General features: G+C 39.1%; 1 long non-coding RNA gene across 4 annotated transcripts in view; it reads left to right on the forward strand.

Annotated features, from left to right (window-relative positions):
* LOC132077124 (uncharacterized) overlaps window positions 1-12,878 on the forward strand; it is a 36,977-nt gene extending 24,099 nt beyond the window's left edge. For 2 of the 4 annotated variants that reach the window (XR_009419001.1, XR_009419004.1), the window contains one exon: window positions 2,711-2,956. This is a non-coding gene — a long non-coding RNA (uncharacterized LOC132077124). Of the gene's footprint in view, window positions 1-2,710; window positions 2,957-11,981; window positions 12,240-12,271 lie in introns of those variants that run through there. The other 2 variants (XR_009419003.1, XR_009419002.1) reach the window with 2 other exon arrangements.
* The last annotated feature ends 227 nt before the right edge of the window (window positions 12,879-13,105 follow it).

The raw sequence follows: 13,105 nt of genomic DNA on the forward strand, positions 1-13,105 counted from the left end.
AAAGATTAACTGAAAATCCTCATTTATAAATTACTGTAAACAGGAATTTTAAATTCATTTCTTCTCAAACTTTAAATATTTGGGTTGATAACATCCACATTGGGCCTCCTCTTGGGGCAAAACATTTGGAAAGACTGATCAAAATGGTTTGGTTATTTCTGGAGAGGAAGTGAATATGTATTGTTCTGTGTAAAATTTTGAGCACATTTTCTCCCCTGAATTGCACCTTTCTTTTGCTGTTTCAGTATACCATCAAAATCTCTTGTTAAAGTGTGATCTTTCCTTTAAGTACTAGTGTCTGTTGAGAAAGAGGCTATTGTTGCCTTATTTCATGAGCTGAAATGATTAAGATCTGTAGAGCGACTCTAAATGTTCCTAGTGATGCTACTGAGTCACAGGCTTCTCAGTAGAATTCTGCGCTATGGTATTTGTGGGGAGCTGGATAGATCCAAATTTTTAGAAACATGGTAATAAAAATAAAGGCTGAGATTATGAGTTTAAAATCAGGATGAAATCTGCTGGATAATCCAAGTACAGCACTCACTCATTGAGCAGTTCAAGTATATAAAATCCAATATTTTACTTTTTCTTCAGTTACATGTGTGCCTTCAGGCCCTTTTTATTGCATGTTTTTCAGAACTTGCTCCAGAGACAACTATTAATTTCCTCCTAGGTTTCTGCATAGCACTCAACACTACAGTGCTTCAGGAACCATTAATGAAGTTATTTTCACAACACCTCCATGAAATGAGGAGAGATTATTGTCCTCATTTGACAGATGGTGACAGGCAGAGTAAATCCAAGTTGAAAGCACCTACTAATTTGGGAATCTAGTTTGAGACATCCTGCTTCTATCTTTTCCACAATATTTAACATTGGGTAGTAAGCTGAAAGCACAGTTCCCTTTAATTTCAGCTGCATTTATGAGTGATCAGCACTTCAAGCAAGGCAGACCCCAGGGTTCAAGTCAGGCATTGAGCACCTGAGGAACATAAGTTGATAGATGACCTTGAGTAAAAAGCTTGGCTTTAGGAAACTTGTCCTGTATCTCATAGACTTATATGAAAAAAACTAGATGTAGACTCCAAACTATTTGAGGAAACTTTATAATTACCTGAAGTAGAAAATTGTCTTTTTTTTTTTCTTTTGTTTCCTCTACCTTCCTCACTCATTACATAGCTCTGAATGTCAGCAATGCATGGGGCAGCCCATCTCATCCTTGGACAGCAGCCTTCTGCCCTGCATTATTTATCCCACAGACAAGTCCACGCCTCACATTGTAGAAAACAGTGGTGTTGTGGAAAACTCACTTTGCAATTATGCAAATGTACTGGTTATAGCTCGGGTAGAGTTAATGTTCTTCACAGTAGCTAGTATGGGACTGGTTGCATGATGTGTTTAACCAAATGCCAAACTCTTGTCTTTGATCATAAACACTAACGTTTGAGATGTATCACCAGGGAGAGCTACAGGGTACTAATGAGATAAGGAGTATACTGATCTAGAGTAGCTCTGCATAGGTTTCTGTAGGCAGATGCAGTATGAGCAGGGATGATTGCTTTTTAACTGTACTGATTTCCTCCCATTCCCCATCTCTTACCCCTCGGTGTCATACCTAGATCCCCAACATTGTAGGGTGAGGAGTACTGTGTTTTGCTTGTGTAGAATTTAGTATATTGTGGTCATGATCAAGAACTTCAGTTGTTTTGGTAGAGTTTCTCTGCTTTTGTGTTATTCATGTTATCACCAGAAAAACAATGAGTCTCAAGTAGATAATTGAAATATTTTCTCTGTGGACCTCTGAGGTGGTGATCACTGACAGTCCCTAGAATGTTATAGGGAGAATTGTGATTTTTTTTCACTAACTTTTGTTTCTCTTAAGTGATTTTAATGTGCTCTATACTTTTCAATTTACTAAAGTACTAGTAGTTTATTAAAAGAGGACATCAAATTGACCTGTATATCTGTATCACAGGACTGTTGTGAAGATTAATAATTAGATAATGTTTATAAAGCACTTTTTATAAGTGAGAAGTGCTGTAAAGTGCTAAGTATTATTATTGCAGCATGATAGAGATCACAGAACACAAGTGAATCAGCTCTAGGTTTAATCCTTATAAGGCAAAGCATACCAGGGGCAAAATAACATTGCAGTTATTTTTCTTACATCCAGCACTTCATTAGCTACCACATAGGGTTATATAACTTTGTGAGAGTCTAACTTAGTAAAATCTATAATCATAGCAGGAAAAGTTCTCACGGGTTTTGCAGGCAAGACTTGTATGTACAGCCTTGAAGGTCACACACAGTTACTCCAGCAATGCTGCACCAGTGCCTCCAGTTGCATGTAGGGACATCACTGCGCCATTTGGCACCCTCCACATTAACCCCATCATGCAATGCTCTGTCTAGGCTGCATAATACATGGCACAAATACAGGTCTTCCCTACATATAAAATGGCATAATGCCAATAAATGCATACAGACATCTGCATCTTCTCAAGATTTTACTATGCTTTCTCTCACCAGCTCTTTTCTGTACTCCATAATCTCTGCTTTTACTCTAAATTTTTACAGAAGATGTGTGAAAGACACCCCAGCAAATCCATCACTTTTTTTCTGGCTCCAGTCAAGTCTTCAATGTCTTTGAGAAAATCAGTCAGCATTTTCTTTCCTCTTTAATTCTCACTGACTGCTTATCTTGCTGCAGGTGGCCTACTACTACTGCTGCAGTCATTGCTTTTCCCGAGGATGCCATAAACATAGAATATTTTCTCAAGTCAGATTCTGGTGCTGCCTGTTTTCTGCCTCATCCTCTGTAGGACATTCTTGAGCCAAAACCTTGAGAAGCAGCATTTATTACTTGGTACAGCTACCTACTGAGAAGAGGAATGTGAAATAGACTCCCTAGAGAAGTGGTGTGCCAAAACTATTGAAGATAATCCATTAAGAAAAATCATGTGCCTCTTTCAATTGGATTTAACTTCTCCTAGGTGCTTTTTGGGGGAGGGGGGAGGTGTTTTGTTTCAGTTGGGGTTTTTTGTTTGTTTGGGTTTTTTTTTCTCGTTGTTATAGGGGTTTTTTGTTTTTGTTTGTTCTGGTTTTTGTAGTCTTTTTTTGGTTGGTTTTTGTTTTATGGTTTTGGGGTTTTTTTGCAGGGCTGGGTGGGATGGGATGTTTCTTGTTTGGTTTTCCTCTCTCCCTTCTTCCTATAGCAATTGCCAATAGACAGCCTCTTAAATCCTGGCTGCTGGTATGTGGACTGCCTTCCTCTTAACTTTACACTGGCAAACCTAGTCTGACTAAAGAATTCCTGAATCTTATTTTTTTTTAAAAGGCAAGCAAGTAAAGGTACATCAAGGTACCATGTTCCTCAGTACAGTACACAAGCAAACTTCTGAGATGAGTTTAATGCATTTCTTTGCTTCTGAAATGTGCAAAATGTGTATTAAAATGTCAGGTCTTATATGAGAAGTTCTGAAGAGAAAGCAGTTTCCTTGAGCGCCAGATAAATGAGCTTCAGGGGAAGAGTTTCTGGATACCTCAGACAGATGTTTGTCAGGACCTAACTGCAGCTCATTGAGTAAAACTGCAAAACATCTGTGCTGAGAGAAACCTACAGTCACAAGAACTCACAAGATCATGGATACCTGTCCACATAATTTAGATATCCTCAACAAACCCTGCTTCAGGGAGTCTCTGGAAAGCTATATTGGGGTAATTTCTAAGAAGGGCACCCATCTGCCTTCATGTCCAGACACTGACTGTGGCACATACAGAGGCTCTGTGGTCTAGAACAGATGGAGGCGGATGAGAACTACAGCCCTGTGACCTGCCAGGTCACATAGGCACAAGGTAGGTAGCTGAGGGTGCCCTGTAGGACTTGTCCACAAAGTAGACCTGTTGGGCCTCCTGTGGAAAGCAAGGTAAGCAGAGGTCAGCTTGACCATAAGCACAGCCCGGTGTCTCTTGTACATATTGGTACTGTAACTTTGACATGTGAGAAGTGCTAGAATGAAAATGTAGATGAACAGGCAAAAGACTTGACTTAGGGACCTACCAATACATTTCTATACTTGTGAGTTTGTGCAGTGATAGCATTTCTGTGTGGGTAACACAATGAAGAGAAGGAATGCTAACTCTGTGAAGGAAAGGGAAGCTCCACCTTGTCTAAATTGGAACCAGCTGACTCCAAAACCCAATAGGGTGGGGAGGGGATTATTAATAGTCAAACCAGCAAGGGGGAGGATTATTTATAGCCAAACCTGGAAGCAAGGCGACAGGTGGTGAGGAGCACTTGGGTCAGACAAAGACATCTGCTGGGAATATCAGCAATACAAAGGTAACTCTGTATCCAGTAGTAAATGATAGGACAGAAATTACAGCTAACCTGGAGGAAGAAAGGTTGCAGAGGCACATTTGAGAGAAGTAACAACATGTCAGACAAAGGAATTAACTAAAAGTAGGCATGCTGCCAAAAATAAAACCTATGCACCATTGAGAGACCTAAAGCAAAAAGCGGGTGAACTGAGTGCCTGGGGATGAAAGAGGACTGACCTTCACCACATAAATGTGACTCAAACAGTTGATACTAATGCAATGTTGCAGTACATAATTGTTACCTGGACAAGGAAATCAGATGTGGGAGTACTTCAGTCTAGGGCTATAAATGCCATAGAAGAGACCAGCCATGACGATGGGGTGTAGATTTCTGTGGTCCAACCACGTACTATTTCTCAGTGAAAAGGTATACAGTAACTTGACTGGGAACTGCTGTTCTTGTGCAGTGTTATAAAATATTTTAGAATATCTAATGTTTGTGTAAGTTTTTTGGTGTGGAGTTGTTTGTTTTTTTTTTTAATTAGACGAAAACTCACGAGAAATAGAAGGTAGCCTTATACTACTTGCTGCCTGCTTAATGAAATGGTGAAGACCTGATTTTTGTTCATGTTGCTCACTGTTACTGTGGCTTTATATAACAGTCAGAAGTACATAGAGACTGACTGTTTGAGTGTAAAGGTGTAAAAAAAGGTAGTGTAAATGAAAATTGTTCCCTGCCTGTGTGGCTGTGAGAAGTATTAATGAGGTAGCATTTACCCATTTATAAATGGCTTTGCGTGTCAACAGGCCAAAGTTCAAAGAAGCTGTTTCTTGACAATTCACAAGATTGGGCTGAAGATCAGGTCTTCAGACAGGCACAAATGGAGAGCTCTCAGTCATACATTAATTGCCTCAAGGTATCTATCTTCTATCTATACTTAGTGATAGCCAGAGTATAATTAGGTTACATGTCTGTGTGTGAGAGAGCATAATAACCTTTGTGATTCAACACTGGGTATCTACTGCTGGACTCTAAGTGTTCTAAAATGTGCTTTTGGGATGTTTGCAGTGTCTAAACCAAATTCAATGGGCTAGAATAATCTCTTACACTATCTTGTGTTTATTTTCTATTTTAAAAAGAAATAATGAAAAAATATAAAATAGAAGAAATGTCGATATCGTCAAAGAAAGACTACTGTTGGAGAGACTTGGATTTGTAATTCAAAGTGGGGAAAGTTGCTAAATAAGGAAGTCTCAAATGGAGAGGAATTTTTGGGAAAGAGAATGACTTGATAAGCAAGAGATAGAGAACTGGTCAAAAGAAATTTTATGCAACTTTTAATTAGCATATAGAACTCATTGGCACAAAATATGGGAGTGGAGGGTTGGAGGGGTGGAATTTAAGAGGGTTGAAAAAGATCAGGCATTTGTATGGATAATGAGAAAATCTAAATTACGTTGATTAGAATAAAAACATTAATAAAGATGTAAAACTTAATGCTTGTGGGCAGGAGCCAAACACATATGAATGGGATTCCAGGGAAACTTCTTGCTTGAGGTGATTATTCCGTAATATTTCCATATTCCCTTTGGACATTTTTTTTCTTTCCTTTGTAGCAATAGGTACTGATGCAACTGAGGATCTGCTAAGAGACTCTTTCTTTGCATTTATGCCTATGTAGGAGGGAAGAAAAGGGTGGCCCAAGAATATGCTCCTATTCAGTGCTTCTCTGAAGGAAATAACCTTTAGACACTTGTAGAGAACATAAGCAAAGTAACCTTGCTCTAATTGTCATTAGGGCTGGCTCCTGAGTTATGTGGAAGAAAGACCTGTTCAATTTTTCCTTAGCTCTCATGCCTTCCATCTGCTGGTTGAGCCAGGGGTTGAATTCTGAGCAATGCAGAGTATAGATGACTCTCTGAAAACCCATTGTGATTTTACCCCCCTCTTCTCCTTCAAAGTGAGTTTATTATTCGAAGTATATACAGAGATTATTCCTGCTTAAAAGGGATATTTCCTCCTATGAAATCTGCCTCCTACCAGCACTCTACAGGTCACAGGATGCGAGTGGTCTGTCGGTGGCAGTGCATGTTAGGTCTGTGGCCTGGGGGCCTCAGGGCAGCCCCCAGCCTTCCAGGTGAGCCAGCAGAGCAGATGTGCTTTCCACCCTGCCCTCCATCAAGCTGGGACTGCATCTAGCCACATGGTGGTTTGCTTCCCTGGCCTCTGTTCTGCATGGTGAGATAGAAGACTCAGGGAATAACTGAAAGAATCTTACCAATTAGAAATGGCAGTAGATTGGTGCTAATGTTTTAGTAATTTCTAAATGTAATGCATTTAATTCTGCCTTTTGCTGTTGCTTGACCCTATGGCTGCTGTAGCCACTTCCAGGCACTGAATTAATCTGAATGGAAATATGAGTGGAAAAGCACACTGTATTTATTATGAATTTGAGAAGGAAGAAGAAATTGCTTCAGCACTGCCTCCTTTTCATACTTCATATCTCTAAAAGTAGCCAGTTAATTACATTCCATGGTTACTGCTATTGTAATGTGTGCTTATTTGAAGTGCAAAGATAATAATCGATTGTATACTCTTGACTACACTATTAATGGTTTCAATACCCACATTGTGTTTACATTTTACTTTATAACTAACACTTAGCCATTCTGGTTTTAACATGTAGTAATTCAGTGAATTCTGTCTCCATGTAATGCCCTTGCCATTTCATTCTGCAGTATTAAGTGTTGTTTTTCTAGGAAGGTCTTGAAATGTGGGGCATTATGTATGAGTTATGCTAATTTGTTAGGGCAATGAATACATTAATTTCATTAGTAAATGGCCTCAAAGCAATAATTACCAGTGTAGGTGTGTCAGAAACGATCATGTTCAGTTTTGCCAGTTAATTATTAAGATTTTGTTCTAAGGGACCCAGATTTGACATCCAGCTTCAATTTAGCCATAAATAAAAGTATGAAGTATATTGGGCTGAAGAAATCTAGCCAAGAACTTATTTTGCTCTTAGAAATTCTTGCATTTTGTCTAATTGTGACTGCCAATAAGATGCCAAAATAATTAGTGCCAGTGCTATGAGGTTTATACTATACCTCCCAAAAAGGCACATCATAGTGAAAATAGCAATTGTGCTTTCTCATTCCTCTCATCTTGCCTTATGTTACAGAATGTTGAATTATTCAATGGCAGTATTACTTGCTAGTGCAGTATTAAATTTGAAATGGCTGCAGTTTATCGTTAAAGCTTACGGGTGGTTTTTAATAGAGTTTACTTCTAATGGCCTAATTAGGTTTCTAAGTTATATCTGTGCACTTCTTGAACTTTACATGACTATCTCCATGTAAAGGAGACAAATGGAGGCCCTTGTTCACCTGGATTACTTTCCTTAGATGTGACCTTATTTTTAATTACAGTCACCTGTTGGGAGCACCTAATAAACCATTGTTCAGTCATAATGTGCTTTTAGACACCTTAGAACTGTATTTTTTCCAAAGGAAACTTGAAATTGAAGAAAGCCCATGTCATTCTGTCTTGTATCAAGAAAAGTGTGGCCAGCAGGACCGGGGGCAGTCTTTGTTCCCCTCTGCTCAGTCTGCTCAGCACTGGTGAGGTTCTGCCTCAAGTGCTGTGTCCAGTTCTGGGCCCCTGACTGCAGGGAAGGTATTTGAGGGGCTGGAGTGAGCCCAGAGAAGGTCAGCAGAGCTTGGGAAGGGTCTGGAGCACAGGTTCTGTGAGGAGCAGCTGGGGGAGCTTGCCCAGGAGAAAAGGAGGTTCAGGGGGAACCTATTCATCTCTACAACTGCCTGAAAGGGGATTGTAGCCAGGTGAGGGTCAGATTTTTCTCCGAGGTAGCAAGTGATGGGACAAGAGGACAGGGCCTCAAGTTGTGCTAGGGAAAGTTCAGTTTGAACATCAGGAAGAATTTCTTCATGGAAAGGGTTGTTAAACATTGGAACGGACTGCCCAGGGAGGTGGTAGCATCACCATCCCTGGAGGTGTTCAAGAAATGACTGGACATGGTGCTTAGCACCATGGACTAGTTGGCAAGGTGTTGACCACTCAGTGTTTGGAGTTAAAAAGGCTCAGAGGCCTTTTCCAACTTAAACGGTTCTTTGGTTCTGTGAAAAATTGTGTACATGAGCTGAGATCCATTTCTCAATTACTAAAATGATAGCAAACAAGAATCTCGAATGTTTCATTTTTGTGACCTGCTTTGTAATATAGAATCAAAGAAGGAGGGACAGAGACCCTCTGTTCTCATCACTGCAGCTACTTACAGCTTCTTTCAAAACAGATTTATGTATCAATTTCAAGATTATTATAGAATAATACTGGAAAAAAACAGGACTGAAAATTGTTTCCCTTTTAGATATATCAGCAAACACACTGCATTACTCTGTTGCATCATAGGAAAATGCACCATATATGGAGGCAAAGGACATACAGAATTCCTTATATTTCCCATCAGTGGACATGAATAACAGGTGCTGACAGCAACTATTTCAGCTCTGAAATATGTTTGATGTTGAGTGCAAGACTCTAGCCAAGCTCTTCAGGTTTAGAGCATAGGCCATCATTAGTCTGGTCCAGTAAAGTATGGGCTTTGCAGAGTTTGCTTGCTGACCTTAGTTCTTAATCCCAAGCAGAGTCAGTGAATAATGATGTGACATCTCAGTTCATAGATTTACAGATACTAAGAGTGGTGTCTAATTGTGGCGATCTTATTTTGCATGATTGATAACTTTCCACTAGTTAAGCTGATATTTGGTTTGCCTTGGGAGAGAGGCAAAGAAATGCAACTTATCTCACAGTGAGTTTTGGTGTATATCTGAGCAGCCCGGTTACTTCTTTTCTGGTCAAGCTCCTGAGAATCCTAGGAAACCATGCAAGGAGAAATAAGTATTGTTCTACTACTGCAGTAATTGTAGGCCAGCATTTCTGTTTCTCTTGTTGGATGGCTTTTATTCTGGACTGCTTCTTTGCTTCTCTGGTATTTGTTTAGAAATTCAGAAGCCAAGAGAGTGAGTTCCTTTCTGTCTCAGATTGTGTTCTTCTCCCAAGATACTGTGAGGAAAATGAGTCTTCCTTGTTTATTGGGCAATTAAGAGAAACATATTGGCAATATTCCACCAAATCTAGAGTAGCACAAATCTATCAGAGTAACTCAGGAATACTTCTCACCACAGAGATTCTCAAATACATAGACAAAATCCCTTAAATTTTATTCCTAAAAAATAAATTCCCTGGGAGATCAAGTTTTGTAAAAAGCTGTCAGTAGCAAAGAATGTTTTTTCTCTCCCCATGATCAAGCATCCTAGTCTTTTATGGAATAGGTTGCCTACTTACATTTCCTATTTTTCACCCTTAGTATTGAATTTAAACATTTAATGATTGATTTAGTATTTATTGCATAGTTTAATAAAAGTTTAGTGATGTAACGGAGCTGGTTACAAAGATACACCCCACTAGAAACTCATTTACTTAGAATTTGATTTTGTAAGTAAAATAAACAGCTTGGCTTTCTACTCACATTTTATAGCCACCTTAAGGGAAAGGTGGTGATGGGGGTTGTGTTGCCATGTGGGTTTAATTCATGAACTTCCACTCAGAGTGCTCAAAGGCAATACAGTAGTTGAGCCAACTTTCTCTGTTAAATTACAAAAAGGGAGACTTTTTATTTTTTTTTTTACCAAATACAAGGGATCAACTCCAGCTGCAAAAAGGAAATTTAGAATTATCATCATACCAGTATCAGAAGGTCCTTTATATTTATAGCTTCATAAAAGTTCACAGCTAGAGTATTTGCTGCCAACTCATAAAAGAACTAATGAAAATTTCTGCAGATCTTTTTTCGTGGACAGTGATTTCTTAATCCCCTAAATCCTGATGAATTTTTATATTCAAAACATTTAAAAAAATGGATAGAAAAGGACCTTGTGATTCTTTAATAGGGTAGGTCACATTTAAACTCACTAAGGGACGAACTGTGCTACTGTCTTATTTGGGTGCTATCACCATACTCCGAGTGTATCCATTAACACCAAGACAACTGTGACAGTATTATTAAAAAAAATAAAGATAATTTTATGTGCCTTTTTTCTGAAGGCAAATTGCTCTATTGTTTGCGTAAACTTTAAAATATAATTTATAATAATAAAAATCATTACTGTTTCAACATTTTAAAAGTGTAATTAAGCAATAAGTTTCTTTGAGATAAATAGTATTTGGCAATAATGAAAACCTTGTGTTTTAATGTACCTCAAAGGGTGTTGTAACTCTAAGCTCTTGTGTCTAAGAGCACAAAGCTACTTCTAGTTACATTTCTAATAGTATGAAAATTAAATCAATGTTTTTATCTCCAGCTGTGGAAAACCATTGCCAAAAGAAAAACTAGTGATAGTAACAGGTTAGGTGAATAATTATAAAATTTGAGGGTAAAATGAGTTTTGGTGATATTTTTTTTTCCTAGCTATTGATCATTCCCCTCTCTCCCTCAACCCCTGTTGTTATCTGTTTGGAACATCAAGGCTGCCCTAAATTTGTCACTTCCATATCATTGCTTTCTTCTTCCCTGTAGCCTCATCTACTTGGAGAGAGTCTGTCCCACCAGGAATTGTGTATTGTCATGGTTTAATGCCAGCGGGCAACTAAGTACCATGCAGCCACTCACTCACTGCCCATTCCTCCCGCCTTGGTGCGGAGGAGAACTGGGGCCAAAACCATGTAATCCTTGGGGTTAAGAATAGTTTAATAACTGAAAGAAAGCTAGTAATAACTGTACTGGAAGGAGAGATGGAAGGATGGACAAATGGACATGCAATGAAACTGCTCACCACTCCCTAACTGATGTCCAGCCTGTTCCCCAGCAATGTTCAGCAACTTCTGGCCAGCTACTCCCAGTTGATGTACTGGGCTCATGATGTTCTATGGTGTGGAATATCCCTCTTGCCAGTTCAGGTCACCTGGCTGCGTTTTTATCAAGTTTTTTGTGCACCTGCTTGCTGGCAGAGCATGGGAAAGTGTAAAACTCTTGATTTAGGGTAAACACAATTAAGCAATAACTAAAACATGGTTGTGTTATCAACATTATTTTCCTACTAAATTCAAATCACTACCCTGTACCAGCAACTAAGAAGAAACTTAACCCTATCTGAGCTTAAACCAGGGACTGTATTTTTGAAGTTGCTTCCAAGTTTAACTTTTATGTAGTGAGAAGTGTTCTGGATTATGATAATAATAAGCTGTCTCTTGATGCCAACAGAATAGAGAGGCTGTATTTCAGAACCAGAAAGTTTCCAGACCTACTGCTGTAAAAGGATTTCTCTCTTAGAAAGAGGAGTTTCTTTATTTTAACATACTTTCCTTTAGGAGTAAAATTACTTGTGTAAGTGTGGCAGTGGTAACTAGAGGAAAATCACAACAGATTTTGAAGCTCTCTAAAGAGGAGAATCATTTAGGAGCTGCCCTTTTTGGGTAGAAATGAGGAGAAGAAGAGTGGAAAATGATGGGGAAGAAAAGCTCTGTTAGTTTCACCATGCTGGTTCTTTAGGTTTCTGAGCTGGTGAATAAGGGCAATGTCTGTATTTTCATCTGTGTAGTTGTGAAAACTTGTGAAAAAAGCTTATTGTCTTTTTTTCTGCCAAAGGTTAATAGTGAAGTCTGACCTCTTCCATAGATCCCTCTGAGACACACCTACCAGAGCCGAGCCATTCAGGCTGTCCTCACAGCCTGAGCCATTTTATCATTTTGCATGCAATGTGTCTCAAGCTGTCAAGTTATTTGTTGAACTAGGCCGTGCTACTGTTTGACTGAGAGAAAGACAAATTGTCCATATTATTCCATATTACCCTTAATTTCCATATAATTGTTTTAATCTTTGTTTTATAATAAATGCATGAAAGTGTCCTGAGGGTATCTTTTTGTTTGCTATTGTAGGTGTCTCATTTAGAGTCCAAGCAAGATGGAAATGTTCAGGGCTGCTCTTTCTTCCTCTCACCTGAATGGTTCACAAGACACACTCTAAAACTAAGATATCAGTCATTCTCACTGCAGAACTCTATTCCCAGCAAGTGAAGTTGTGTTTCCCATCCATGTCATTCTAAAAATGTTTAGCAACTTGGATTAGGACAAGTGATAGTTTTGGTTGGAGAGATGTGTTATGCAAAGCCCACAGAACATCTAGCTGTTGCTGGGGGATCATATGTTCCAGGTTAAAAGGAGCTGGGGATGAGGAGAGAAGGAATATCTTACCTGAGACTAACCACTGCTTCCCAACTTGCATCTCGACTGCGTGTTTATTTAAAGAGGCTGAATGAGTAGTCTTACACAAAGAAAAGGACAGTCTCCAGAAGTTCTCATTGGTCAAGATTAATGAGAAAAACACACAAGAGTCTTCTCTGGAGTGCTTCCAGTTTGGCACTCTACCTGGGTGTTTTATGTGCAGCTAATAACAGCTTGTCTCCATTCTCAGTGGCCAGCCACTTGCTGCTTTCACTCCTGGACTCTTTAGTTCATGGTGGCACGTTCTGATGTATCTTTGTTCAGGAGTGGTTACTTTGTGGCACTGCCTATTCCTACACTTGAACTTCACTGGCAGGAATCTGCTAAATGGAGAACTCCCTTGGGAATATCCCAGCCGAAGAGCACACACTTGGACATAATTGCTCCACACCAGTCTAATGGGAGGGAGTGAGGCATTAACAAAACATAAACTGATAGGGGAGCAAAATAAGGTTCTGAAGAGTTTTTTTGTTCAATTCTGTAGAACTA

The sequence above is a fragment of the Ammospiza nelsoni genome, chromosome 9 (assembly GCF_027579445.1).
Source record: "Ammospiza nelsoni isolate bAmmNel1 chromosome 9, bAmmNel1.pri, whole genome shotgun sequence".
NCBI lineage: Eukaryota > Metazoa > Chordata > Aves > Passeriformes > Passerellidae > Ammospiza > Ammospiza nelsoni.